We start from the raw sequence: 26,888 nt of genomic DNA, 5'->3' as shown, positions 1-26,888 counted from the left end.
GTACACAAATAGATGTGAGGGAAAGCATAGGTTTTGGACACAGACAGACATTTACTTTGGACTTCCGGATATTGACTATCCCTCGTTTCATTTAGGTAGGGAAATCTTATCTTAGCATAGGGCAAGTTAGGCCTTCCAAACTTCTTTTCTTTTGAATAAAGGTTTATAGCCCAAACTTTAATTCAATCTCAGTATTTGATAACTACCCAATGCCAAGAATTGATGATCTAATTGAAAGTGGGGATCGGCTAGATATACATCCACCCTAGAGCTAACAAAGGGTTATTGGCAAGTGGCCTTGAATCCATCCAACCGAGAAAAGACAGCCTTTTCAACATTGCATGGTCTGTTGCCATTTAAGGGTCTACCTTTCGGTCTTCATGGAGTCCCAGCTCCTTTTCAATGACTAATGGACCGAATGCTGAAACCATACTCAGCATTTTTTGGGGCATACTGTAAGGAAGGCATGGTATCAATGAGTGAAGACAGACACGTGATCACAGTTCAGCTGTGTTTATTGAACTTCAAATGGGTTGGTTGAATGCCTATCTAAACCTAATTCTAAGGATGGGAGCTACGACCATCAAATATTATTAACGCAGTCCTAGTGGAGTCTGCTAAAATAAAAGGGCCTATACAAATAAACCTATTGCCAATCCTTCTCAATAAAAAAGGGTGTGGAACAATAGTGTATGCAAAAGAAGGAAAGTGTTCAAGAAATAATATGTCAGGATGGTTGTGCAGTTAGCTTCCTTTCCCTGCGTTTTCAGCATGAGGCAAGGCGGCACTTCGAGCTTCGCACACACTCTGGCTTCTTAGCCACAAGGATACAGTTCAAAGTACAGACATCAGGGCCTTCTACCAAAGCCTCCTTTTTATTAACAGTCTCTTACTGCAGAAGGTCTGTCGTAACAACCAAATCTCAAAGTTCCCTTCTTATCAGGATTTTCACATGCAAAGTTCTCGCTCTCAATGTTCATCATTAATCTCCCTCCTTCAGGCTGAGACCCCCTTTATATCACAATATTCACACTTGGTTTCCCTCATTGGACCATGGATCTCGCTCATTCCGGCTCAGATCCTTTTCATATGGAACTCCCTTGTTTGAGCTTGGATACTCTTAATATCAAAATCGAAGACTTTCGATTGTGCACTGGGTTTTGCTTAAAGTGTCGCAGGACCACTCTGATTCACTTTACACAATTGTTCTCATCAATCTTCTATCTTTGTTTCTTTTGGCAGGATACCTTACAGAGACCTTCGATTGAGCACATTCACGGGGGCCGGACCACTCTGTGAACAGTATCATATATTTCCTTCTCAAGTTCAAACATTCATCAGCAGTTCAGCTTTCCTCACTTCTTTCATCACACGTGTTTAACAATGTTTGTTCCAGATCTCGTTATACAATGTTGCCGCTTGCAACCTTGACTTCAATACAGAACGGTCTTGCATCGGTTTCCCCAACTCACCGGCTGGATTTTCTTTGTTCATGGAGCCAAGGATGATACCCTGGCCGTTGCTGCACTGCCCCGCCTTGGACAGTTACGCGGGAGGGCCCTCTGTACCTCAGACACACAATGCAGGATCCTTCAGTCTGGTTTTGTGGCCTTACGCTTCGCTTTCTACGTCAAAGTTTTCTTGAAAGTACCGGCATCTTGCTGAAAAGGTCAAGGGTAATTCCCTTCTTACGAACCCTTCTTGGTTTACGGTCTTTCTCCACTCGTTCAGCTGCCTACTCAAAACTGATGTACCTTTGTGTGCTTTGCCTCGCTCAGAGTGTGCTCCACCTTTTATTCATGTGGGGAGGTTTAATAGAAGTCAGGTGTGAGTGATTGTCAGCAATTGCCTGACCTCGCCTGACCATAGTAGTGGGACATGTCAGATACACTCTGAGCGAGTCTGTTTTCTCCCACAGTGGGCTGTCCATGTGAAAGTGTTTGAGAAGGCAAACAGGGGTAAGGATCCCATGTATCCTACCTGGTAGGGTGGGGTAAATGTGTTAAAGGGGGAGGGATACCTCATCTCACCATCCGGTGTCCCACTCCCCGAAGACCCCTCACCTAGGTGATCCTCCCGCACTGGTCCACCCCCAGGGTCTTTATCCAAAGGCGATGGCAGTGCCCTGGCCACCTGAGAGACCCTCAGGGACTAGTGGGCGAGACACCTTCTGGTTTCTCACAATACCTTGACGACATTGTGGCCACAGTGATACTGGGTCACATGCACCACATGTATGAAATCACATGTGCGCTAAGAAAATTCAGCCTTATGGCCAACCTCTGAAAATGTCAACTTGCAGAGTCTGCATTGAAGTACCTCTGATTTTTTTCTAGGGAACGGCTTGATTTAATCATAAACCAAAAAAGTGAAGGCCGTCCAATTAACCCCCATCCCCAAGACCAAGAGCGATCTGTGCGCCTTCCTAGGGTTAACCGGCTATTATAGACGCTTCATTCCTAATTATTCCAGCATATCCGCTAACCTAACTGACAAATTATAGAACGCTCAACCTCAAACTCCTATGGGATAAAAACGATCAAGTGAGTTTTGAGGGGTTGAAAGATCTACTTTGTAACTAACCAGTCTTGAAGATGCCCTACTTTAAAAGAGTTTTTGTTACAAACCAATGTGTCTTAAGTGGGATTAGGCACTATACTCTCCCAAGAATACAAAGGTGTGGAACATTCAGTATTATATACCAGCAGAAAATGTTTTCCCAGAGAACAATCTTATGCTGAGGTTGAACTAGAGGCCTTAACTATAACATGGGCTGTCACACACCCAAGATACTATCTGACCGGCAGAAAATCCATATTTATTACAGACCACTCTTCCTTGACTTGGATGAAATTACGAAAGGAGACCAACGCCACAGTAATGAGGTGGTTCTTGGGATTACAATCATTTTGTTTTACTGTTGAACATCGAAAGGTAAAAGAACAAGGGAATGTCGATTTCTTAAGCCGCTTTCCTATACATTAAGAAGGGGAAACCACAAACATAAGGGATGGGGATGTGACAAATTGAGAATGTGTACCCTTCTCCTCAAGGGGGAGCGCCCAGTGACACTAGGGAGGGAAGCCCACACCGCAACACCCTCCCTAGGGGTCGAGGCAAATGGCACCTCACAATTACTCCTGTGCGGTTAGAAACTACCTAAGCCAATTCACTTGACATACATGGGACTATCTAACATCTCAAATACTTCCAGGTACAGACACTTGACTGAAGAGAAAGTTAAAATGTACTATCATCAGGAAGAAAGAGAAGTTGAATCTTTAAATGGAACTCGCCAATCCACTGCGATGAGTAGGTTAAAGAAGGAGTAGTAATCAACAGAGAGAGAGACAAGAGAGGAACAGATACTGGAAGCATAACACTAGCAGCAGGAGGTGGAGCCGCAGGAGAACACAATGCCTGCAAGATTCTGAGTGGCCTAGGAACGGCAGAGCAAACACTGCAAGCCCGGTGTGTGCTAGAGACAGCAGAGACTACCGGAGTTGGAGATTTGGTGGTGGCGTGATCACAAGATCGTAGTGGTGGGCAGGCTGCCTGTGCAACAACACATACATGGGTGGGTTTCCGACACATGTACACATAATTTGAAGACATGATTATACCTTATTACATATCTGGAACAGATCGAATTTCAAATCACATCATCATCTTCCTCATTTTGACCAATATGTCAAATTACAAAAATATATATTTTTTAGCATTATTATCCATGTATGCTGATACTAGCACACAGTAAGTGTAGGCGAAGGGGCTCTAAGGGCAGTTGTGGCAGAGAACTCTGCTTGTGTTGGTGGTGTTCGCTTGCAGCACCGAGATGCCTTTGCTGCCTGGTTGTGCTCCGCTGAACATACTGCGTGGAAAGAACTACTGGCAGTCCTTCCCTTTTTTCCATTCCACTGTGCTGGTGCGGTTGTAGAGATACCAGATGTCCCCTTAAAGGAATAGTGCGCTCAAAAATGTCATTGTCCCGAGCGTTCGGGCATGTTGTTTTAAGCAAACTGTGATCGATCATAAAAACATTTCCTATGTACCTTACCTTAGTTTTCCTCACTTTTACACATGCAAAATCAACGAGACAGGGGAGGCCATCTTGTGCTAATCTTGTCCGTGGATCGATCGCCCTAAGTTCAAATGCCCCTGTGGCACTAAATCATATCGCCTGCCCCGGAAGCTGACACCACTTTTCATAGTGATATTCTCTACCTATTTTCATAGCATAGCCAAACGCGCCTAGACATCACCTACGTCTTAACATCAATTGACGCAGAAGCCGGAATATCAACCCACACATACTCTCACAGCACAGCATGTCCCAAATCAGAATAGAAAACACCATTTTTAAAGGAAAAACATCACTACTCTGCAATTTATATTGTGCTTTTATTTTGCAGAAAATGCTCCGAATACATCTGCTGATTTCGATTAACCACTAATTTTTGAATGTCCTTGGGTTAGAGCATCAAAACTTTATCATGAGGCACACAGTGTTACTTTTGGGAGAAGATGCGCATCCAACGCACCTTGAATCACAAGGCTTCGACATCAGCTTCTTGCTACACCGTAAACGATGACAGGTTGCTCCTCGTCGCTGGTACCGCCAAAGGGCATATCAGTCCCAGGCGATCGTCCCACATCAGGGTAATGAAAATCCATCCATTTAGGCTTATCTGCCACTGCTGGCTGAAGAAACCATCTGTCGATATCTGGAAACTATGGCATTTGCAGAACGGGACAATGTAGCTTTGTGGAAAACATAATAAAAATATATTTTAGTAGTCGTTCTTTATTCATAAGTATCCATTTACCCTGTAATTCTGCACCACGTGAAACCAAATAACGAACACAAACCACAAACAATGGAAACACACAGACAACATCAGGGAATGTTTGAGTCTACGATGCGCTTGAGAGGTTAGCTCTGTGGAAGTAAGTATACCTCCCAATGGGATGCGGAAGCTGACGGAAAAATTGAACAACACATATGCAGCATTATAACGGAATATTTGCAACAAACTTGGGGGGTTGGTGGCCCTAAGTTCCCTGGGGGAACACAGATGTGGACTCCATGCTCACTGTGTTCAAGGAGACACAGCTCCACCTCACATATGAGGCCCAACAAGGCTGAAACACGTGTATGGGGTTGCTGTAGGTACTCTTGTTCAGAAAAGAATTGCCATAGCATTTCGGTGCTGGACTGCCCATGTGGGCAGGTCAAAGACTGATATGCAAATGGATATTTCCCATCTGTGAAAGGTACATTGAGCAAAAGGCGATGGCTCCGGACACTGAAAGTGTGAAGAAAAACACATAACAGGTTATCATGCCATGTCCTTTCTAGAGAGGGGCGCCTGCTACCTTGTTTAAAAATGTAGCGGAACTGGCAACATCAAATTTCGACGGGCGAACAAAGTCTGCCTGGAATATGTTCTGAACCCGGCACATCCAATAATACAACATTGATAGCACACCCTGCTATGCCTTGGGACGAAGTGGTTTAGATATCACTAGCCTGCATACAGGTTGTGTTTGAGGGTCGATTAATAATTGTCACAATATACTCCAACTAACAACCTATAACAATGTAAGCAAGCAATACAGGTCAGAAAATGAAACCTTCGTCTTTAAACAGAATAGTTAAACTTACATTATATTTGGTAGTTCCATTCTCTTGGCGCAATGCAGTGTCTGCTCAAAACAACGGTTTGCATAGATCGAAAGTAAAAGTTCTAACGACCAGTTCCAAAATAGTGAATGTAGTAATTTTTGCAGGTATTCAACACCTTCCGTCCTTTAGAGTGTGTATGCCTGGTAGCTTTTGTTTTTGTGAAGGAAAGCCACAAATCTAAAACAAAACGAGTCAGGGTGAACTCCCCACAAGCAACACCACACAAAGTGACCTTCACTCCATGGGAGCAATGAGCCCTGCCAACCAACGTGGCATTTGAAATATGTTTAAAAATAAACAAATTGTTTGCTTGCATCCACCAATGCTGTGCGATAATGAATACATTACCCATCAATAGTGCTAGTGATTTAGTTATTTTTGGACAACAGTTACACTGAAGGTAAGTAAAACAGATAATTATCCAAGCCACTGAAAATCTGGTGTAACCTAAGATTCCATTTGGATATGGAAATAATTATATGATATTGCATTTATAAAGGCGCCAATGCACAAGCGCTTCAATGCGCGACAAGGCAATGCAGCGGGAACAGAGAGAAGACATAGACAACGATCTTACTAGTGTTGGGATGTAGATGATCCTTGCCCCCACTCTCTCTTGTTCTCCTCTCTCGAAATATAACATATGTAATAACGAGGGGGGGGGGGGGGCGGCGTAGCCAACCTCAGCGACATTCCGTTACACCACAACCCATTGCAAATAACACATACTCTATAGTTTCTAGCCCAGCATTAGGAAACCATTTATTTTGAAATGGCCCAAATGACATCTTTCTACTAGGTCCGAAAATCCATCTCTCTGTACAAATGCAGCTCTCCCTTTCCCAGCGCCTCACTCTGCCAGCCCACACCATCTCCTCCCCATTGCCACGTCTGCATGGGCCCTGTTCTCGGAGAGGAATGTGCTCTGTGGATGATGTGAGACACCGACAAGTCATAAGTGCTCATTCATCTCCACTGAACTTCCCATGCACTAACAACCTTCACCCCGCCAGGCCTGAGCCCACCAGCTCAGACACTGCAGTTCCTTTCATGCTGATATCCACCTGACCCTCCCGTGCACTGATCAGTCAAGCGCCCACATCACAGATCTAATCCCATGTAGTAATATATTCTCCCAAAAAGCAACACACGTCTACCTATATCCCCGAGGACCCAAGCAGGGTAGACGGCAGATCAAACCTTTAGGTTGTGCACCTGGGTGCAGAGATTGTGGTATCAAATAGATTCCAAAGAGTAGAGGTTAGAATGTCAATATATTAGCTCATTTCACTGAAGTATCCCCTATTCATGCAAGATTGTGTGTGTGCCATTATTTCTGCATTATCAGTTTTTGTTGTTTAGTTCGATAGATGAATTGCTCCCTTTACCTGACCTTCACACCGTGTAGATGAGCCCAGCTGACACACGTGAACCAAGACACACATGAGCCAAGAGCGACGGAGATACCTAGAGATCGCGCAAGTCCAGTGGAGGGGGGGGGGGAGGAGGGGAAAAGCGCGGGCGGGAGGGGGCAAAACACAGAGTTACACTGTATGGCATCCTACAACAGGCACTTCCTGCCAAAAAGTTGACAACGAGGATACATTTGAAAAGACAATTTGGACGCTATGGCCACCTATGTCGAGCTCTGACGAACCCAAAAACAAATCACACACATGAAAAGGCCAAAACACTAGGTACGTGTTTAAAACAGTGCACACTCGCCAAGGTGTTTGTCAAAATATTACACCACTAAAGCATGACTATCTGTATGTTATGGGGTAGACTTTGGTCAGTCGATTTATCATTGCGATGAAAATGTTACCCACCATAGGTCATCAACGCCAGAGCCATGCACTGCATGTGTGTATGTGGTTTAGGTCTAGCAGAGGGATTTACAGACACCAAGCAACCACAGACATGTATGTTATTGTTTGAGGACCAGTCATATAAATTAAGGGAAGGTAAAAGATGTAAATTAATCATAAAGCAGATTAAATCTGCATAATTAAATACTTAATACTTTTTGTAGCATTGAAATTCAAGTTCAATAGCATTCCATTGATCATGTACAATATACAAAAATTCTGGAACATATCCCAAAAGTTATAGTGAGCACATTAAGGACACAGCTGCAAATCATTTGTACCGGGAAGTCAACCATTCAACAAGTTCCGCTTTAGGTGGACAGGGCTCGTTTGCAATGTTTTGTGGCATTGTATGTGTCCTAGGAACAAAATCGGGATCGATTCCATGAGTATGCCTGGCCAACACAGTCAAAGTGACATCTTTCAGAAAATCGAATTCCATTTCCTGGTATATTGGCTTGGCCACCCATTTGTTGCTTTGTTTTGCAAAGGCCAAGGTGTAACGAAGCATCCCAAAGTTTCTGGCAGTTCTCAAATGTGCTCTCCCTAAGTTCTCGTTGTGCGCTAATACAGATAGTCGTTTTCGGGCCTGCATACCGACTATGCTGAAATGCAACCTTTTGGCCTGTAAATCTAGGATGTGACAGAATTCTATGAGTTTCTCGTACACAATCTTCTCAAGAGCTTTGTGCGGAGGTGAACATGGCACCAAGCACTTCTTCTTGCGTTCCTGCTCCTCCGATAAAGGTCCATTTGCACATTCGTGAATATTTTGGTTTTCTGTCCATGAGTGAACGTTTGAACAGTGGTGCATCAATTAGTGCCATTTTTCAAGTAGAATTTCCACAGCCCCATTACAAGTTTTGGGGCTCCACCAAAGATGGTTGCTCAAAGACTGAGACCACTGTAAAATATTTTCCGAACCCTTTTTTTTACCAGCAGATGTAATTTTTTTATTGACTGATTTGGCAACGTTCCATACATCAAATTGATGACAAATGTTTGGAAACTGCTCTTGCATTGCCTTAGCTATTGAAACATGTCTATCAGTGGCTATGAGGTCCATTTGCATTCCCCTTGATTGAAGATGTTCGCAGGATTTGATGAAACCATGTTTCTCCATGGCCACAGAAGATGCACATTCGGACACCTGCAGTCTCCAAACTCACAGTTTTTTTACTTTCCGTGTCTTCAAAGTGGTATGTGCAGTACTTTGCGGAAAATCCGGGGCTGTCACACTGTCTGTCGCCAGCTAGCCAGAACCAATTGGCAGAGAATGTGCTTTCGATTGACATCAGTTTAATTTTCCAGGCTTAACTAATAGCAGGGAATAACTTCCCTTTGCTATTTGTACTACTGGGTTTTAGCAAGGAACTGAACTCACACAAATTGACAGAAACTTGACATCCTACTGAAAGTCGAGCCACTGAAAAGTAAAGCTGTGGCACATAGATTTCCAGCTGGCACTTTGCCCCGCATAGGTTGAGCGGATCGTGAAAATATATGATGCAGGTGGACAAAGCTGGCTTGGATTTTCAGGTTAGTGCCGTGTGATACACGGGACAAATTCACCAATGGCTCCCCGCATATTCCCCCCCTAAATGTATGGACACATTTCAGAATCAGTATAATCTCTACCAGTCAGCTGTCGAATACAATGTATTTTGACTCCTTTATTAGCCAATCGTCCTGCATGAATGTGGTTTGTGACTCAACTGTGGTGGACAATTCGTCCAAACTAGGCAAACTGTAGTTGAGGTCTTTGGCATGTTCCTCAGTCAAATTGCGTTGAAACTTCAATCTCTGTTAGTTCAGCTTGTGTTGTTTGAACATGAATTGGAGAAACCGTCAACATCGAATGTTTATTGGGTGGACCTTTTTTTTGCGGGTTTAGATTGTGGTAAGTGGTCTGCGAGGAATTCCAATGCATCTTCATTATATTCAGTTTCATCTTGTTGAGTTCTCACATTGTAGCAATGGTCCAAGAACATTTTGCTGGCTTCGTGGTCACATTCCATTCAGTTTCAGGCCATTGGGCATAAGCATCATGAGTCTGCTTATTGACTAAACCATGCTGCGCCTCAAATAGCAGTTGCTCCATGGTGAAATCTGTTTGGCAAGCGACATTGTTGGTTTCATTTGTTGTCTGTGTCTTAATACTCCTTTTCCTCGGCCAGTGTGAGCAATTACACCAACTGCTTAACCCCCTCCCACAGGATACGCCGGCTACTATGCAATTAACTCACCTACTGTTCGCCGGCAGTGCGTGCAATATAAGTCACCAGGAACACAGACTATAACTCTAGACACAAATTACCACTGCTACCTGAAAGCCCACTTATACAACTGCATGCTGTAATCAGCCACTTAGGGCTCCCCATTGAATGCTGCACCTAGCCTAACTGTGCCTACCCATTGAATGCTGCATCTAGCATGGCTGTGCCTCCCCATTGAATGTTGCACCTAGCCCAACTGTGCCTCCCCATTGAATGTTGCACCTAGCCCAACTGTGCCTCCCCATTGAATGCTGCACCTACCCCAACTGTGCCTCCCCATTGAATGTTGCACCTAGCCTAACTGTGCCTCCCCATTGAATGTTGCACCTAGCCTAACTGTGCCTCCCCATTGAATGTTGCACCTAGCCTAACTGTGCCTCCCCATTGAATGTTGCACCTAGCCTAACTGTGCCTCCCCATTGAATGTTGCACCTAGCCTAACTGTGCCTCCCCATTGAATGTTGCACCTAGCCTAACTGTGCCTCCCCATTGAATGTTGCACCTAGCCTAACTGTGCCTCACCAGTCAGCGTTGCACCTAGCCTAACTGTGCCTCACCAGTCAGCGTTGCACCTAGCCTAACTGTGCCTCACCAGTCAGCGTTGCATCTAGCCTAACTGTGCCTCACCAGTCAGCGTTGCACCTAGCCTAACTGTGCCTCACCAGTGAGTGTTGCACCTAGCCTAACTGTGCCTCACCATTGAATGCTGCATCTAGCCTAACTGTGCCTCCCCAATTTTGAATGTGTTACCTAGCATTAGAGGGTTCACCACCTGATCACTGCATCTTGCCATTTTGCTCCCCCCTACCCAATTGATATATAAGTCTATAGCAGCCCTACCCGATTTATACTAGTGCACCCAGCAACCACCTACTACCTGCAGTACCACTCCTATTCTCATGAGTAAAATCTTAGAGACCCTGACTCTCCAACTCATACTAGGTCTTCTCGCCATAATGGCCACTGCCGCTCCAACCTCATGCCCCCCACCCCCTCTAAGGACAGAAATATGAGACTGCGAGCAAGGCTGCCACCTCTTTATGAGCCTAAAACAAACCTTAATAGAAAAAGCTCTACTTAAATAAACTATCCTCTGATCATCCAGACACTACTCCCAGAAACACTCAGAGAGCTAACGTATCTACAACCATACCTCCCCTAAGACAAAAAATACCAGCACCCTATCACTATCTGGGTCACTTATCAATGCCAGATCCATGGTGGCCCACGCCACCGAGATCGCCGACACACTAACCAATGAGATTCTGGACCTACTAGCCATAACCAAAACATGGCTCCAGGAGGCTGCAGGACCTACCCTGATGATAGCTGTTCCAGACGGATAATAGATACTCAGAGCAGACAGACCTAACGCCAGAGGCGGAGGACTAGCCATTATCTACAAAACCAATCTAGCTCTCAGACTTGCCAATGCTCCACTCAACCAATCCTGCGAGACCCTCACTGCCAAACTCCACCTCTCTAATAACCAGACTTTAACCATTCACATGGTCTACAGACCTCCTAGCCACTCGGCTCCTTCGAAGATGACCTAAACTGTATCCTAGCCAATAATACAAAAGAGCACTCGCAAATATTGCTTATGGGCGACCTTAATCTTGGCTTTAACGATAACGATGACAAACATGCCCAATCAGTTGCTGCTATTCTAAAAGACTACGGCCTAACACAAAAAGTCACCACTCCAACACACTCTAAAGGAAGGACCTTAGACTGGATTGCCGACTTAAACTGCAACATTACTATTACAAACACCACACCGCAATCGCGGACTGACCACTATCTAATCACCTTCTCTGCCTCTCTGGACCTTATCCGCCCCTAACACCATAGTCATGGCACCATCTCTCCCTACTAGGAGCACAAAGGATATTACAGTAGAAAAGCTACTACCGTTTCTTCTCCCTGACCTTAATAACTCACCTAACAGTACAGATCCCACATTACTATTTGAAACCTTCAACTGTACCATGACCAGGGCATTAGACATCATTGCTCCAGTCAAAATTCGCAAAAGCAAACAAAGCCCACCTCAATGCATGGTTCACACCCTAATTGAGGGAATTAAGGGCACAAAAACTAAAGCTACAATCCACGTGGAACCACTCGCCCACTGATGAAAATAAGCTCAGACTAACAAACCTTGCCACACTGTACAAAAAGGAAATAATTTGCACAAAAAAAAAAATATATATACATTCAACAATAGAATATCCAAAGCAAAATCAGACACCAAGGAACTTTTCGCTATCCTGCGCGAAATGGAATCTCCCATACCACAGGTGGATAACACCCCCAAGGACAAGCTATGGTGTACTGAAATTCAAAATGCCGTATCAAATAAAATTACATCCCTCCAAATCAAAATTGCTAAAAAGAAAGACTCTCTGCACCTTCCAAAAGAGACAATACCCCAACAGCAACCATCTCCTCTCACTCAGTACTGCATAACCCCTCATTCCAGCTTCAGGAAAGTCACCATGAATGAAACAGAAAAAAAAAAAAAATCATACTCTCGCTCAAACCCTCCAATTGCAAAGAAGATAGCTGCCCACCCCAAATTATAAAGGATGCAGCTAGAGACTTAGCCCCCTTCATCTGTAAGCTCATTAATGCCTCGTTCACAACAGACCTAGTGCCAAACAACCTTAAACACTCTTGGGTGCTCCAAAAAAAAAAAAAAAAAATAAACCTCTGGGCCCATCCACCCCGACTAATTACAGACCTATCACTACGGTCCCCTTTTTACTTAAAATCCTCGACAGAGTAGCATATTTACAAATACAGGACTTCCTTGAAGCCAACAACCTATTAGGATCACGTCTGTCTGGATTCTGCCCCCTCCACGGCACAGAAACAGCCTTGATCGACCTTAAAACGCAATTGACGAGCAAAAGGACAAAGGGAACTTAGCTATGCTACTCCTCCTTGACCTATCGGCGGCTTTTGACCTAGTGGACCACACAGTCTTATGTAACCACCTCAGGTCAGCCGCCCATTTTTCAAGTGATGCCATAACCTGGGTTCAATCCTCCTTAGCAAACCGCACCATGAGAGTCTTCTACCCTCTCGCAGACGCAGATCCCACTCAAGTCACCTCCGCGGTACCCCAGGGATGTTGCGTCTCTCCCATCATGTATAACATCTTTAGTAAGCCCCTGTTCGACAAGTTGGATAGACTGGGCGTCACCTACACCAATTAAGCAGATGACGCCCAGATCCTCATCCCCCCTTCGGGCAATTTCCTGGAGGACTCGGCCTTAGTAAATAAGATATACCTCCTCATTCAGGCATGGATGGCATCCCATGGCCCCTTACTGAATGAAAACTGAACACTTAATACTAGGCTCCGAGATGGCCATTAAAAAACTTGGCCCCAACTATGCCACCTTCAATATCAACAACAACATTAAAGTGGTACCTGCTGTTAAAACCCTTGGCTAATATCTTGACTCAGCGCTTACCCTTAAGAAGCAAGTCAACTCACTAGCATCCTCCTCAGCATACACCTGCAAACTGATCCTAGCTTGCAGACCATTCCTTTCTGAAACTAGCTGCATCACCCTAGCTAATGCACTCATACTATCTAGACTGGACTATTGCAACGCACTTTATGCGGGTTCTAATAAGTACATCATAGACAAATTGCAAATACTCCAGAACAACACCCTAAGAGCTGCTCTAAATATTCCCAAAAGAGATCATATCACTGCCTTCAGAAGAAATGCTCACTGGCTCAATATATAAAAGACAGGGTCCTCCTCAAAACACTATCCCTTACTTCCAAATGCCTAAATAACATAGCGCCCCCCCTACCTTACAGAGAGAATAAACAGAAAAACCTCAACCCGCCCCATGAGATCAGCTAACACCTTTACCCTAGAGGTTCTTAGATGCAAACTGAACACAGCTGGTGGCTCCAGCTTCTCAGTTACTGCTGCCAAATCCTGGAACAAACTCCCATTAGAGCTTAGAACTGACCAACCCTACCCCTCATTTAGGTGAAAAGTTCTAGCTTGGTTAAGGACCAATGAGGTCTAATTTGAGCTGCTGCTGAATTTCCCATTCAACCAGGCAGCTCACCTTCCTTGACCACTACACCAATTGTATACATCCCACTGCACCACCCTCATGCACTACCAGCTGATACTCTGCAAATTTGTCTCTGTAAATAGGCTCACTCACTGTAACATTGTATAGATATCTTTGCCTGTATATAACTATATATAACTACCTTCTAACTAAGCTATAAGTATCCTTGTAATGCTTGCGCCCAACTACCTACGGGTCTCGGGTGTGCCATATCAAATAAACATGCCCGAACGCTCAGGACAATGACATTTTTGAGCGCACTATTCCTTTACAATCATATTGGAAGCGCAAAGCACTGCAAACCTCTAAGGGCAGTTGAGGTAGTTGGAATTTTGTCCCCTCCTGCAGGCGTGTGCTGCCTATAGGAAACATTGCTTGAACCAAATGTGAAAGATTTGCATCTCTGGATTAAACACAGAGAAGCGACCGTCTGGTGGGTTTGATTTTGCTTTTTGATAGGCGCAGCTTTATACAAAGTTGGCAGGAGCATAGCAAAGCCCATTCTACTGCCCTAATTAGTGAGCACTGAGTGCAGGGTCCGTTGAACAAATATTAAATATTATCGCCTGTTTTTCTCCATCAAAGCGATGAAGCATACGGCAACTAGAAAATATGGCTTGCATAGTGCCACCTCTCGCCCTGTAAAAAGGCTAAGAAGCCTGGATGACAAATTCAGAACACAGAAAATGATTAGGCCCGATCAAGTGGCCACAACCCAACCTTCCATTACAGCCTTCTTAAGTGCCCTACCAATGCTCACTGACTTAAAAAGTAATGCTTCTTCTTCCACTCTTTAACTGACTAGAACCACTCATCTTTCTCCCACTATAGACAATAATCACTCTTTATTAAACATGTGCTTAGGTCTGCAACAGGACTCTCTGGGAATCATGGGACTGCCTGCTCCACTTTTTAAATCGATCAGAAAACCTAATTGGCACCAACTTCCCTGCCTCCCCTGACCTTGCAAGATATGCTTCATTTCTGACTCTTTGGAAAGGACTACTAGTTAGAGTGACAGTGAAAGTGAGCTGCAACGCTTTGTAGCTTGCAGCACAAAGGAAGGTACCCAAATAACTTGAAAACTCAATGCAATCCTTTCTAGCATAGAAGATTTGATGATCGTGTGATCCACCATTGCACAAGAGTAGAAGGAATTCAAACAGATGATTGTTAAGGTGGTGGATATTATTTTGGAGAATTACAAACCCATGAAAGCTAGCACCTCTGAAATTACCAGGGGGAAAAAAGGATACCACACATATCCTAAAAGCATTCTTTCACAAACGCCTCAGATTCCTTCCATTGAGGACTACGCCATCAAACTGGCATCGCAGGAAGTTGACTATCGATATTCGATCACCTGAAAAGGATGATTGGGACTATGAGGAAATTATGATATCTTGCCCGGAAGGAATGCTGAACATACAGTGCAAAAAAATAGGAAAATGGAAAAAAGGAACAATCCTGCTGTCAGTCTAGAAATACGGATACCTCTACTTTGAGACCGCAAACGCATTTTGGTGGCCGTGGGCCAACCGTCTCATGCACGATACGACAAAATATAGGTTTTCGAGTTTGCCAATGAACGGCCATTTTGATGTAACAAGAATCACCATTTTGTTTTCTAACCATTGCTCATTGCTTTCTGTTCCTATTGCTTTGCAGTATATTTTCCGCTTACACTGCTCGACTGTGAAACATTGTTGTCTGTATGTGAAAAGGACAAGGTCGCAGGGCCGTGAGGATAACAAGAGTTCGCTGAAACACAAACGTAGGCAGCACCAGGAAGAATGCCTGGCTCCCTCCCGAATGTAGCCTTGAAGCAGAGCTGCAGGGCATTTAATCATTTCACAGCTGCCAGCCAGTCTCGTTATATGGTAGAATATGTTAGAATAATACCGCTAAAGGCCTGAATTATGCTTTTCTTACAGCCCCCCTTTTGCTGAGCCCGCTAGAGCATGTCGGCTCCCAGTACGCAAATAGCACCTGATAGATAGCAAGGTCCGGAATGCAACTCCCCCCGTATGTAGTTCGCTTCCAAGAACAGAAGCGCCGTGTTCTATTCAATAACTGAAAGATGCCTTTGCACTCACAAATTGCAAATTGTTACTAGAATAGAGATTTGAAGGTGTCATAGTGTCGGAGATGTCCATCATCACACCCAGTTCAAAGAAACCCAACAAGGGGGGGAGGGGTGTTAAACATGTCATAGCTGATTGTTTGATATGCATTTTGTATATATGTAACTGATGTACGTAATTCACTCTCTTGCGTCCCTCAAGGTCTAGAGATACACATCGCGGGGCGTGAGACCGAGTTGGCCAACTGAGACTTTTACTTTGCAATAAAACCCTAGCTTTGGGAATACAACCTTGTGTCTGGCGTCTCTATCGTGTGTGGTGACTCGCCTTGTTTCCATAGACGTCAGGGTCCCCTTTCAAGATGGTGCCCGAATAGGGACCCTCCCCCACTTGTTCCATCGCGTAACGTTGTAATTGAGAAAGGCAGAGAACGGCGAGGACGGGACGATCGAACCAGGATCAAGAGGTGTTCGGGGCACCCTGTAAAAGAGATGAGACTCCTTTGCAGATCTGCACACATCTGATCCCTGATCGACGTGCCTGGCTAGAGAACAAGGAGGCGAGGGTCCCGAAACGAGGCGGAAGCCAAGAAACGCAGACATGACGACCTTTGGTGCGTCAGTATACAGACGACTTGATTTATCAGGCGAGTCATTCCCCGATTCAAAGCATCCTGATATTGGTTTAGAGTTGACTTTGCAAAATCAAACGCCCTAGGTAAGGTTGATTAACCAGGGGGAAGGTTGAAACATGCCTGGGGTATTGTCCACCCTAGCTGGGTTTTTCCGCTGTGGTAGACAATCTTTAGAAGATGGCCAAATTGTACCACCTGCGGGAACGCCGGCGTATGAGATGTATGTGAAGTATGGAGTGGGTGCGATAATATTCTGTGAGACTTGGCATAGGCAAACCAGAAAGCAACAATACCATCAGTGGCCGATTAATGGTAGTTTTGAGATAGCGAGGATAGACAACCTGGAAAGAGTTTTGATAAGAAAGAAAGCGTGTCCTGCAGCATTTGAGACTATTAAAGACTGGAGAAAGGAAGCAATGCTCCGATTTAAAAGCAGAGCAAAGCATGCGCGCAGGCATAAATCAAAAGGTGAGGTAGCGGAAGAAAAAGAAGAAGAGGAGTGGACTGAGAGTCTAAGAAGGGCGGGCAGGCGTGACCACTTGAATATAGAAAAGATATACCCACAATGAGAATTACACATAGCAGATGAATTGATAGAAAATATATTGACCCATACAAAACAAGGCCCAAGATCAGAAGTAAGACCAGACACATCAGTAGCTATTGCCCAGACCCCGCCCGTAGCTCAAGCTCCCCCTCCGGTAGCTCAAGCCCTCCCACAGCCACAGACCGCGCACGTAACTCTTCCTATTAGCCAACCAGGCCCACAACAGACACTCCCTGTTCCCATTGTCCCATCCGCACCTCCCGCCTTAGACACAGACTCGGTTCTGTCCGTTCCTCCCGGGGTTGAAGTTGAAACCGCAGGGGCAGGAGGCGAGACTGACCAACGGGGGTGCACAAGGGTAACCCGCAGCGCAATCAACAAAGAAAGGAAGGTGGAATTGCAGCAACAGGCAGAGATGTATATAGAGGGGAATGATGGGACGGCAACATTGGCTTCGATATATGACTGTAGAAGCAACGAAAGACAGGTAGTCTTGGAATGCATGGGTGAATATTTGGTGGAGAAATGGAAGACAGCTAATTGGGAAATTACCACCGCAGCGATTGTTAGATTTGAATGCATTAGCACGCTGTAAGGAGAGGGATGAAGAAGTGAGAGAACATGTGTATAGACTTTTTGAGCTTAGAGATGAATTAGATAATGATTATTTACTGCACCTGTCAAAGTGTTTACTACACCTGCTTACAGGAGTAGGGAAGTCGGGAGACCTGGGAAGTGGGAAAAGGGGTCGCATAATAAACGGCAGCAGTTACCATCGTCGGGGCAGAAGGAGATGGTGAACGAATTATCGTTGCTAAAACAGGTGATGGCAGACTTGAAGGAATGTCTAATTAGAACACAGGTACTATTGCAGTAAGAACAGGACATAATATAGGGTGACGGAACGCACAAGGAAGGAGTAATTTGAATATGCATGGGGGGAACAGTGGGACCAAATCAGTGTGAATATTGTAAAGAGGAAGGACATTGGCGAGCGCAATGCCCGCATCTACAGAATAGAAATGGGTCTGGTCAGAGGAGACAGCATAGAGGACACCCAGGAGCGAATGGACCAAATAGGAATAGTATGCAGCAGCATCAGAATAATGGAGGTAATCAAAACCAAGGCCAAAACCAAAATGTCCCAAACCAGAGTCAGGGACCAGCAAAATCAATATGGAAATCAGAGTGGGGGAAATAGAGGGAAGAATGGAAATGTTTTCGATACACAGCCAAACACGTATTACAGTAATAGTAATGATTACACATCAGACGATGTGTTATTTCCCCAATAGGACAGCCCAGGACAGGGGTCGGAACCAGTGTCTATTCCCGTGAATCAGAGAGGACCCTACATAGAAATGAGAGTCGGGAATGAGGAGCACCGCTTTCTTGTACATACAGGAGCACAGAAGTGTTCAATAGACCATCACTTGGTTCCGGATATACCACTGTCAGGGCAAAAGAATATTTCCGTATGGTTCGCAGGTACACCAGTCATAAACCCATTGTCCAAACCAGTCCCAGTTACCATAGGACCATTTACTGAACATTGTCCTTTCCTTCTAACAGAAGATTGTGGAGAAAATTTGTTGGGGTTAAACTTGTTGAAAAAACTAGGTTCTGTTATACATTGCACGGCAGACGGACTGTTTCTAACGATATGGCCACACAATGCCCCTGGGTCAGAATTCATGTCTGAAGCGTTACCAGGGGAGCTAAGTAAAGTACCAACCTGTATATGGGCAATGCATGACAACGATGTGGGATGTTTAAAGATAGAGCCGGTAAAGATTATTTTGAAAGAAGGTGTTACCCTACCACGAATACCCCAATACAAAATTTCGGTTGAAGGTGAGAAAGGATTTAAGAGTACTGTTACTGATTTGGTGAAATTAGGGGTAATCGAGGAAATTACAGGCAGTACATGCAACAGCCCGATTCTTCCGGTTTATAAAAAAGGAGGTAATGAGGTACCATACCGTTTCATAATTGATCTACGTGCATTGAATAAGGTAGTAGATCCGCAATTTCCTCTAGTGCCAGACGTCACTACAATAATGACAATGATACCTGTTTCAGCAGAATATTTTAGTGTAATAGATTTGAAAAAAGCATTCTTTAGTATTCCAGTGGACAAGGACAGTAGATATTTGTTCGCGTTCACATTGGGAGGACGATCATTTACATTCACGCAGATTCCGCAAGGTTACATGGAAAGTCCAAGTATTTACAGTAGAGCATTAAAAGAACAGCTAGACATGCTGGAATTACCCATGGGTTGTGTACTTTTGCAATACATAGACTATCTATTGCTAGCTGCAGACACAGAGGAGATTTGTAAAGAAAGCACTGTATTACTACTGTCACACCTAGCGGCACATGGCAATTAAGCTAGTTTGAAGAAATTTCAGTATAATCGAAGGAGGTGGCTTATTTGGGATACCTATTTCGAAAGGAGGGAGAAGACTAAGCCAGAACGCATAGAAAGTATTTCTTGTATGCCTATTCCATTGACACAAAAAGGAGTCAGAGCCATAATAGGCATGGCTTCATATTGCCGACAATGGATTGGTAATTTGGCGTTAATTGTGAACCATTAGTGAATTTAACTAGAAAGGATGCGGTTATGCCTTTTCAGTGGGATGAGGAATGTCAGAGAGCATTTGATGGATTGAAAACTGCATTATGCTCGGCTCCAGTTTTGGGTACGCCGAACCATGAGAACATTTTTAGACTATTTGTGTGTGAAAGTGAAGGATGTGCATTGGCGGTTTTGACACAGGAACAAGGTGGAAGAAATAGGCCGTGCGGCTATTTATCTTCTGCGCTGGACCCTGTAGCGCGCACACTACCACAATGTTTGCGATCTGTCGCAGCAGCTGCATCAGTGAAATAAACGGAAGGGATGGTATTGGGGCACACTTTAATTCTGATGGTGCCACATGCCATAGACGTTCTATTAAATAGGACACAGACGCAACACCCCACCTCTGCTAGATTGACAAGATATGAGATTATCTTGTTCGCGCCCCATATCCAAATTATGAGGTGTAGCGCTTTGAATCCTGCAGAATTAATGCCACTGACCTTAAAAGAAATTGGGAAGAATAAATCACCCCCCCCCCACGATTGCTTAATGGTCACTGAGGAAGAAACCAAGGGAAGAGTTGATTTAAGTGATATTCCACGGAAAGAGCCGGATGGAAAGTTATTTTGTGACGGCTCATGTTTTAAATTACCAGATGGCACGACAACTGCTGCATACGCTATCACTACCCTAGAGAGTGTTGTAGAAAGTAAAAGAATCCCCTATAATTCAGCACAAGCTGCAGAAATAATAGCATTGACCAGAGCCTGTGAGATTTCTGAAAATTTGAATGTGAATATATATACTGATAGTCAGTATGCTTTTGGAGTGGTTCATAATTTTGGTCGACTCTGGGCTGAGAGAGGGTTTCTGACATCACATGGTGCCCGAATTCAACATGGCCCTTTGATTGTACGATTGCTGTCTGCACTTACGTTTCCAAAGCGCCTAGTAATAGTGAAATACGAGGCACATAAAAAATAACATGCAAAATAGGAGGGGGAAACGCGTTTGCAGACAGAATTGCGAAACAAACTGCCACTGATTTGAATACCAAGATGATGACGGTTCAGACAGAGGAAGTACACTGTATGATAGAAGATGGAGTTGCGACTGTCAAAGAAATGCAGGCTGAGGCTACGGCCGATGAAATACAGGGATGGGCAGAGGGATCTGCTGAGTTGGATCTGGAGGGTTGTTGGGTGGACAAGGGAACTAGAAACTGGATGTTGCCAAATTAGTATGTGACTGCAATGGTCACGATGGCCCACAGCCCTACGCACATCTGTGCCAAGAAAATGATACAGCACCTTTCTACAGTATGGCAGAATGTAAACATAAAAAAGAACGCAGAGAGGTTGGTGCAGAACAGTATCACGTGTTTACAGCACAATGTAGGAAAGGGAACAGTGACTCGCCTTGTTTCCATAGACGTCAGGGTCCCCTAGGGGCCCCTTTCACTGCGGTAGAGAAACGAAGGCACGTCCCTGCATGCTCACACCAGAAAAAATACAACCTGCTAGGGACAAAGACTCAAGACACCGCTTGCAAGGATAACAAGTTTTATTCACAGACAGAAAAAGTGCATCAGCAAAGAGCTCTGCTGTCGCCGAACATTCTGCCAAAATCTGCATGAGCAGAACCTTATGAGGGTCCAAATTGCCATCAGTGATGTCATTTCATACAGTAAAAACCTGCGTGGCTGGTTGGCGAGACCCTATACATCATGGGCGGCCTGCTCCATATGTGATGCCAAGCCATAGGTACCATTCCAGTCTGTCAATCTTCCTTCACGTGGGCCATCAGCAGTAAAACAGGGCCTAATAAGCAATGAGTTACTTTGAAAATAATACTACTTTCACTGCAAAGGTGCACCTGACAAAGACAGATATAGGCCCGGGCGGGTGGGGGGGGTAGCATGAGGTTCAGTGCCGAGGTCTTACTAACTTGCATACTTCACTCATTCCGAGATGTGGCAGAAACCTCCCAAGGTTTTACACCCTCATTTTGGGCTAGAATTTCATCCCTTCCTGGCACCTCACAGCACAAATCATGTGACCAAAATGTGAAGGCAAGATAGCCTTGCTTTCTGAACTTTGATTGATCAGGGGTTTCACAGCTTTATGGTCACTGGTCTGGGCCTGGCTGGCACCGTGGTATGTGGGGGTCTTGGGATCAACGCATAGGAGGGCTGTAGCTCTGATGAATAGGGGGTGTTGGGGCCGAGGGGCCATGCTGTTTGTATCTCTCATATTCAGTATATCCTTCCCTGTCACCCTCCTCATCTGGATCTTCGGATGAATTATCGGGAGTCTCACTCTTCTTACTTCTCTTCCTTGGCTCAGGTTTCTTGGCTTTCTTTTCCTTTTTATCAAAAAGATAAGGGCGAGCTCCTCCGGAAGCCACTTTGCCTGGATGTAAAACAAGCTAGGCAGTGGGGACTCCGAGGAGCCAACACCTACCAGGGAAAAAGCCTTACAGCGGAAAAAAAACCTAGGATCTTGTTGCAGCTGCACGTCTCTTGATGTGGACGTACCCAGGAGCGATGAGATCTTCAGCTTCTCTTGATAGTAGCAGGTTTGATTAGACCGTAGGTTTGTAGATCCTCTGAGCAAGTCTGTGTGTTCTTGATGCAGAAGATGATAAAGGGAGTCCAGCAGCAAGAGTAAGTAGCCCTATCACAGTTTCCCCCAAAGGTGCATACACACTAATAGCGCTTGCATGTGAGTATGACTGAGAAATGATGAGGAAATGCTCCAGCACTAGAGGACAGCACAAAACAGCGTAGCAGGTCTCCCGAGGAGCGGGAGGAGCAAATAGCAGACAGTGCAAGGAATAGGAGGGAAGGAGACACAGCGTACTGTAAAGTACACAAGGAGGGAAGGAATGCAAAACCACTGAAGCGGAACGGGAAACAAGGAGAATGGCGTCTCTGTAGGAGACAGAACGCCAGGCGGGAAACAAGAAAGCAAAGTGGAAACAAAGTAGCAGCAAGAAATACGGACTATAAGTGTCTGACCTGAAGAGATCGGGTTGCAACGTTCAGACCGGCAGGTTGGGGGCCGGCTTGTAGTGGCGGCAGCCATCTTGGATAATTGAGCCGCCGTGGGAACTAGCAGAACAATTAATGGAAGCGCCAGCGTCTCCACAAGCTCCATTTGTGGTGCATGACAGTATCATGGGATGATAACTGCTAAAATAACAGTATTGTGGAATGGTAAGTGCTCCACGAGGCATCCGGTCCTGCCATCTCCCTAGCCCTCCCAAACAGGTACTCCATTCTCCATCAAGATAGACTGACATCTAAAGGAGGGGGCATAGCTCTCATCACCAAAGATGCTCTCTCCATCAGACTCTGCAATCACCCTTGGGAAGGCAACTCTGACCTACTCTCTGCCAAACTATCTCTGTCCCCCAACTGCATCATCAACATACACTTAGTGTACCGGCCCCTAGGCGCAGCACCAGAGTTCCTAGGGCATCTCCTCCAAGTACTTGGCAATAATATGAAAGGCTCGTCCAAATCCATCCTACTCAGTGATCTTCATTTAGGCATGATCCGAAAGACAAGGCAGCCACAGCCTTACCCAAAGAACTAAAAGACATAGGGCCTCATTCCGAGTCGGACGGTAAGGGTTAACGGTCACCGGTAACGGGACCGGTGCCGTTAAACCCTTACCGCCCTATTCCGAGTTCCCTTTGCGGGTTGGAACTTAACACCTGCTTTTTGCAGGCATTAAAAAACCAACCCGCAAAGGGACCTTGGAGCTAATTACGGCACCGTAATTTACGGTGCCGTAATTAGCACCTTCCCCATTCCCATTGAGCCCTATGGGGCACAAATGGGAATGGGGAAGGGCCCATGGTGAATGGGGAATTACCGACCCCGCCAACCTTGGAATGGGGCGGTAATTCCGCCATTCACCATGGCGGAGTCGGAAAGAGAACGGCGTCAACCAAGGCGCTAATAGCGCCTTGGTTAACGCCAGGGTCGGAATGAGGCCCATAGGGTTCCTACAAAAAATTACTAGCCCTGCCCACTGTAAATGTGACACTCTCAATTGGTTGGCAGACCACAACTGCTCTACCTCACTCATTTCCAACTCTGTCTACCCATGGACAGACCAGAACTGCATCCAATTCTCCATTCCCACCACTAAAGCTCTAACCTATGCACCTCCAGCAAAGGTCAGAAGCTAAAAAAAAGACAACCTCCTTTAATTCCTGTAAATCGCTGAACTTAAGCCCCCATTCTCAAGTGACGCTAAGACACTCGCAGACATCTACACCAACACACTCACCAGTACGTTCAATACCATAGCCCCAATTGAATCCAAAAAAAAAAAAATAATAATAAAAAAAAAAATCTATGCACACCAACTCCTGGTTCTCAGATGAATTACTTGCACTACGTTCATGCAAACGTACCGCCTTATCCAAATGGCAAGCCAAGCCTAGCATTTCCACTAATGAAGAATTCAACAAAAATATATAAAGAAGCTATATTCAAAGCCAAATCAAATTCTCCAACCTCAGGATTTCTATGGCCAATTCTCATTCCAAAGAAATGTTCTTCATCTTCAAAGACCTCATCACCCCAACTGCCAGCCCCGATGAAATCATCAAGGACGAAGTATGGTGAGCCAGCATACAGGCGGCTATACTTAACAAAAGCAAGTTACTCCAAAAAAAAACACAAGCTCAATTCAATGCCCTACCCAAGACTGACTACCTTCCTCTCCCACCCAGCTCCCCTTCCCAATCTCGACGGAACACTTTTCGTTTCATGACATCTCAGAACCTGAAGTCCTTGAACTCCTCCAACAGTTTAGACCATCTACATGCAAAGGAGACCCTTGTCCACCTAACATCAACAAAGAATATGCCAACGCCTTGGCGCCTCCCATCACTGCATTCATTAATGCTTCCTTCAAAACCTGTACTGTCCCATCCAATCAAATAACCACAATCATGCACAAAGGCAAACCGGCAGTCCTCCTACTCCTGGACCTTTTGGGCCCCTTTGACCTTGTGGATCATAAAACCCTCACCTCCCACCTCACTTATGCTGCTCACTTCACCAATAAAGCCTCCTCTTGTATCACATCCTTCCTTGAAGGCAGAGCCATGAAGGTCTTCTCAGACCGGGCGAACGCAGCTCCTTCTACCATCCAATGCGGAGTTCCCCAAGGTTCCTGCACAGCCTCTACCTTATACAACTTGTTCACAAAACCGCTCTTTGACAGATTAGACTCCCTCAGCATAGCTTATCCCAACTATGCCGACGATACACAGGACCTCCTACCACTCTCATATGACCAGGACGCTCCAGCCCTCCTCCAAGTCTACACTACCATCCAAGCTTGGATGGCAGCGAATGGGCTATGTCTCAGAGATAAAACCAGATTATCATCATCATGGACCCTAAAGAAACAATAGCCAAAATCAGCCTACAATACCGCAACTTTACTATTGATAGCTCCATCATCCCAGTATCATCAGTAAAGACACTAGGAGTCTTTCTAGACTCTACTCTGTCCATGACTTGACAGGTTAATGCTATCGCCTACGCATCCGCCCACACTACAAAGCTCATTAACATAGTCAGACCCTTCCTGTCCAACCAGAATTGCCTATCAATTGCTAGAGCCACCATTGGAGCGAAATTAGATTACTGCAACGCCCTCCTAGCTGGAACCTCTGCAAAAAAACCTGAATAGACTCCAAACAGTACAAAATAATGCTCTCAGAGCAGCCTTAGCGATACACAAAAGAGACCACATCACGCAAGCTAGGCGAGCTGTCCACTGGCTTCCAGTAAAAAGATAGGATCAACTTCAAGACCCTCACGCCAACACACAAATGTTTAAGCCTCTCTGCTTCTCCCTACCTATCAGAAGCAATTTCCATAGACACCTCATCTTGCCCCAAAAGAACCTGCCACGCCAATAAACTCTGCATCCCTCCAATCAAAAGAGCGAAAGCAGGCGGGATAGGATTCCCACACATAGCACCCAAACTCTGGAACACCTTACCTAACACACAGAGCTGAGACCTCACTTACAGCCTTCTGTAAGAAGCTCAAACCAACACTCTTCAACTAACACAGCCTCCTCAGTCCCCCGTCACTGTTCAACTATGTATGTACAGTGCTTTCTGCCCCCATCCACCCACTCTCCCTCCTGTTTGCAACTAAGTATGTACAGTGCCTTCTTCTGTATCCTATGTGATAACTATGTCTGTAACAGCACCTCAATGCCCCCGGGCTGTTGCGTGCTTCATAAATGTTAATCAATAAAAATAAATAAGTGGCGCTCTGCCCTCTTCTCGTGACCTTGCAGAGTGCATTCTTCCCAGGCGCGAAGGCCTGTAGCTTCTAAGACAATGGGGGTCATTCTGAGTTGGGCGGTAAGGGATACCGGGCACCGGTAAGGAGACCATTGCTGGTAATCCCTTACCGCCCAATTCCGAGGTCCCTTAGCGGGAACCGTAACGGACGTGTGGTCTGACCACACGTCCTTTACGGGTCCCGCTAAGGGACCAGGCCGCTAATAACGGGCATGCTATTCGCAGGCCCGTTATTAGCGCCTTCCCCATTCCCATTGAGCCCTATGGGGCACCCGGACCCTTTATGGGAGGCAGCCATGGTGCTAAAAGCACCATGGCTACCGCCCAACTCGGAATGAACCCCAAATAAAGGCTTTTACTTTCCTGAAGCTCACTCATGGTGTGGATTAGGTCTGTGCCAAGATTACAAATCTAATACTAACACGTTTGGTGCTTTCGCAGCGCTTGGGCCTATGTTCCAAAATGGCTTCCAATAACTAAGATGGCGTTTACACTTGCCTCTACTATGTAGCTCTTAATGCATGCACTACACAATCGTGCACTCTCCTGCGGGCGTGCAGTTTACTGTTTGTTTCTCATTCGGAATTGCCTAAGGGGGTGGGAAGACCCTCTCTCCTTCCCAACAAAACATTTTACTGCCTGCATCTACAAAAGCGGAAACTTGGCCTTGGCCCCAAAGACCAGTGTTGCATACTTAAAGCAACGGTACAGGTAGACTGGCTCAATTGGAAGGCCCGTTAGA

General features: G+C 45.3%; 1 long non-coding RNA gene across 1 annotated transcript in view; it reads right to left on the bottom strand.

The window, feature by feature from the left end:
- Window positions 1-4,382: 4,382 nt before the first annotated feature.
- Window positions 4,383-26,888, bottom strand: part of LOC138504327 (uncharacterized) — a 34,442-nt gene continuing 11,936 nt past the window's right edge. The window contains exon 3 of the long non-coding RNA XR_011279823.1: window positions 4,383-4,761. This is a non-coding gene — a long non-coding RNA (uncharacterized lncRNA). The remainder of the gene's footprint in view (window positions 4,762-26,888) is intronic.

This window comes from Ambystoma mexicanum, chromosome 11, assembly GCF_040938575.1.
Source record: "Ambystoma mexicanum isolate Mex_15411 chromosome 11, UKY_AmexF1_1, whole genome shotgun sequence".
Taxonomy (NCBI): domain Eukaryota; kingdom Metazoa; phylum Chordata; class Amphibia; order Caudata; family Ambystomatidae; genus Ambystoma; species Ambystoma mexicanum.
This window is presented reverse-complemented; position numbering and strand designations above follow the sequence as displayed.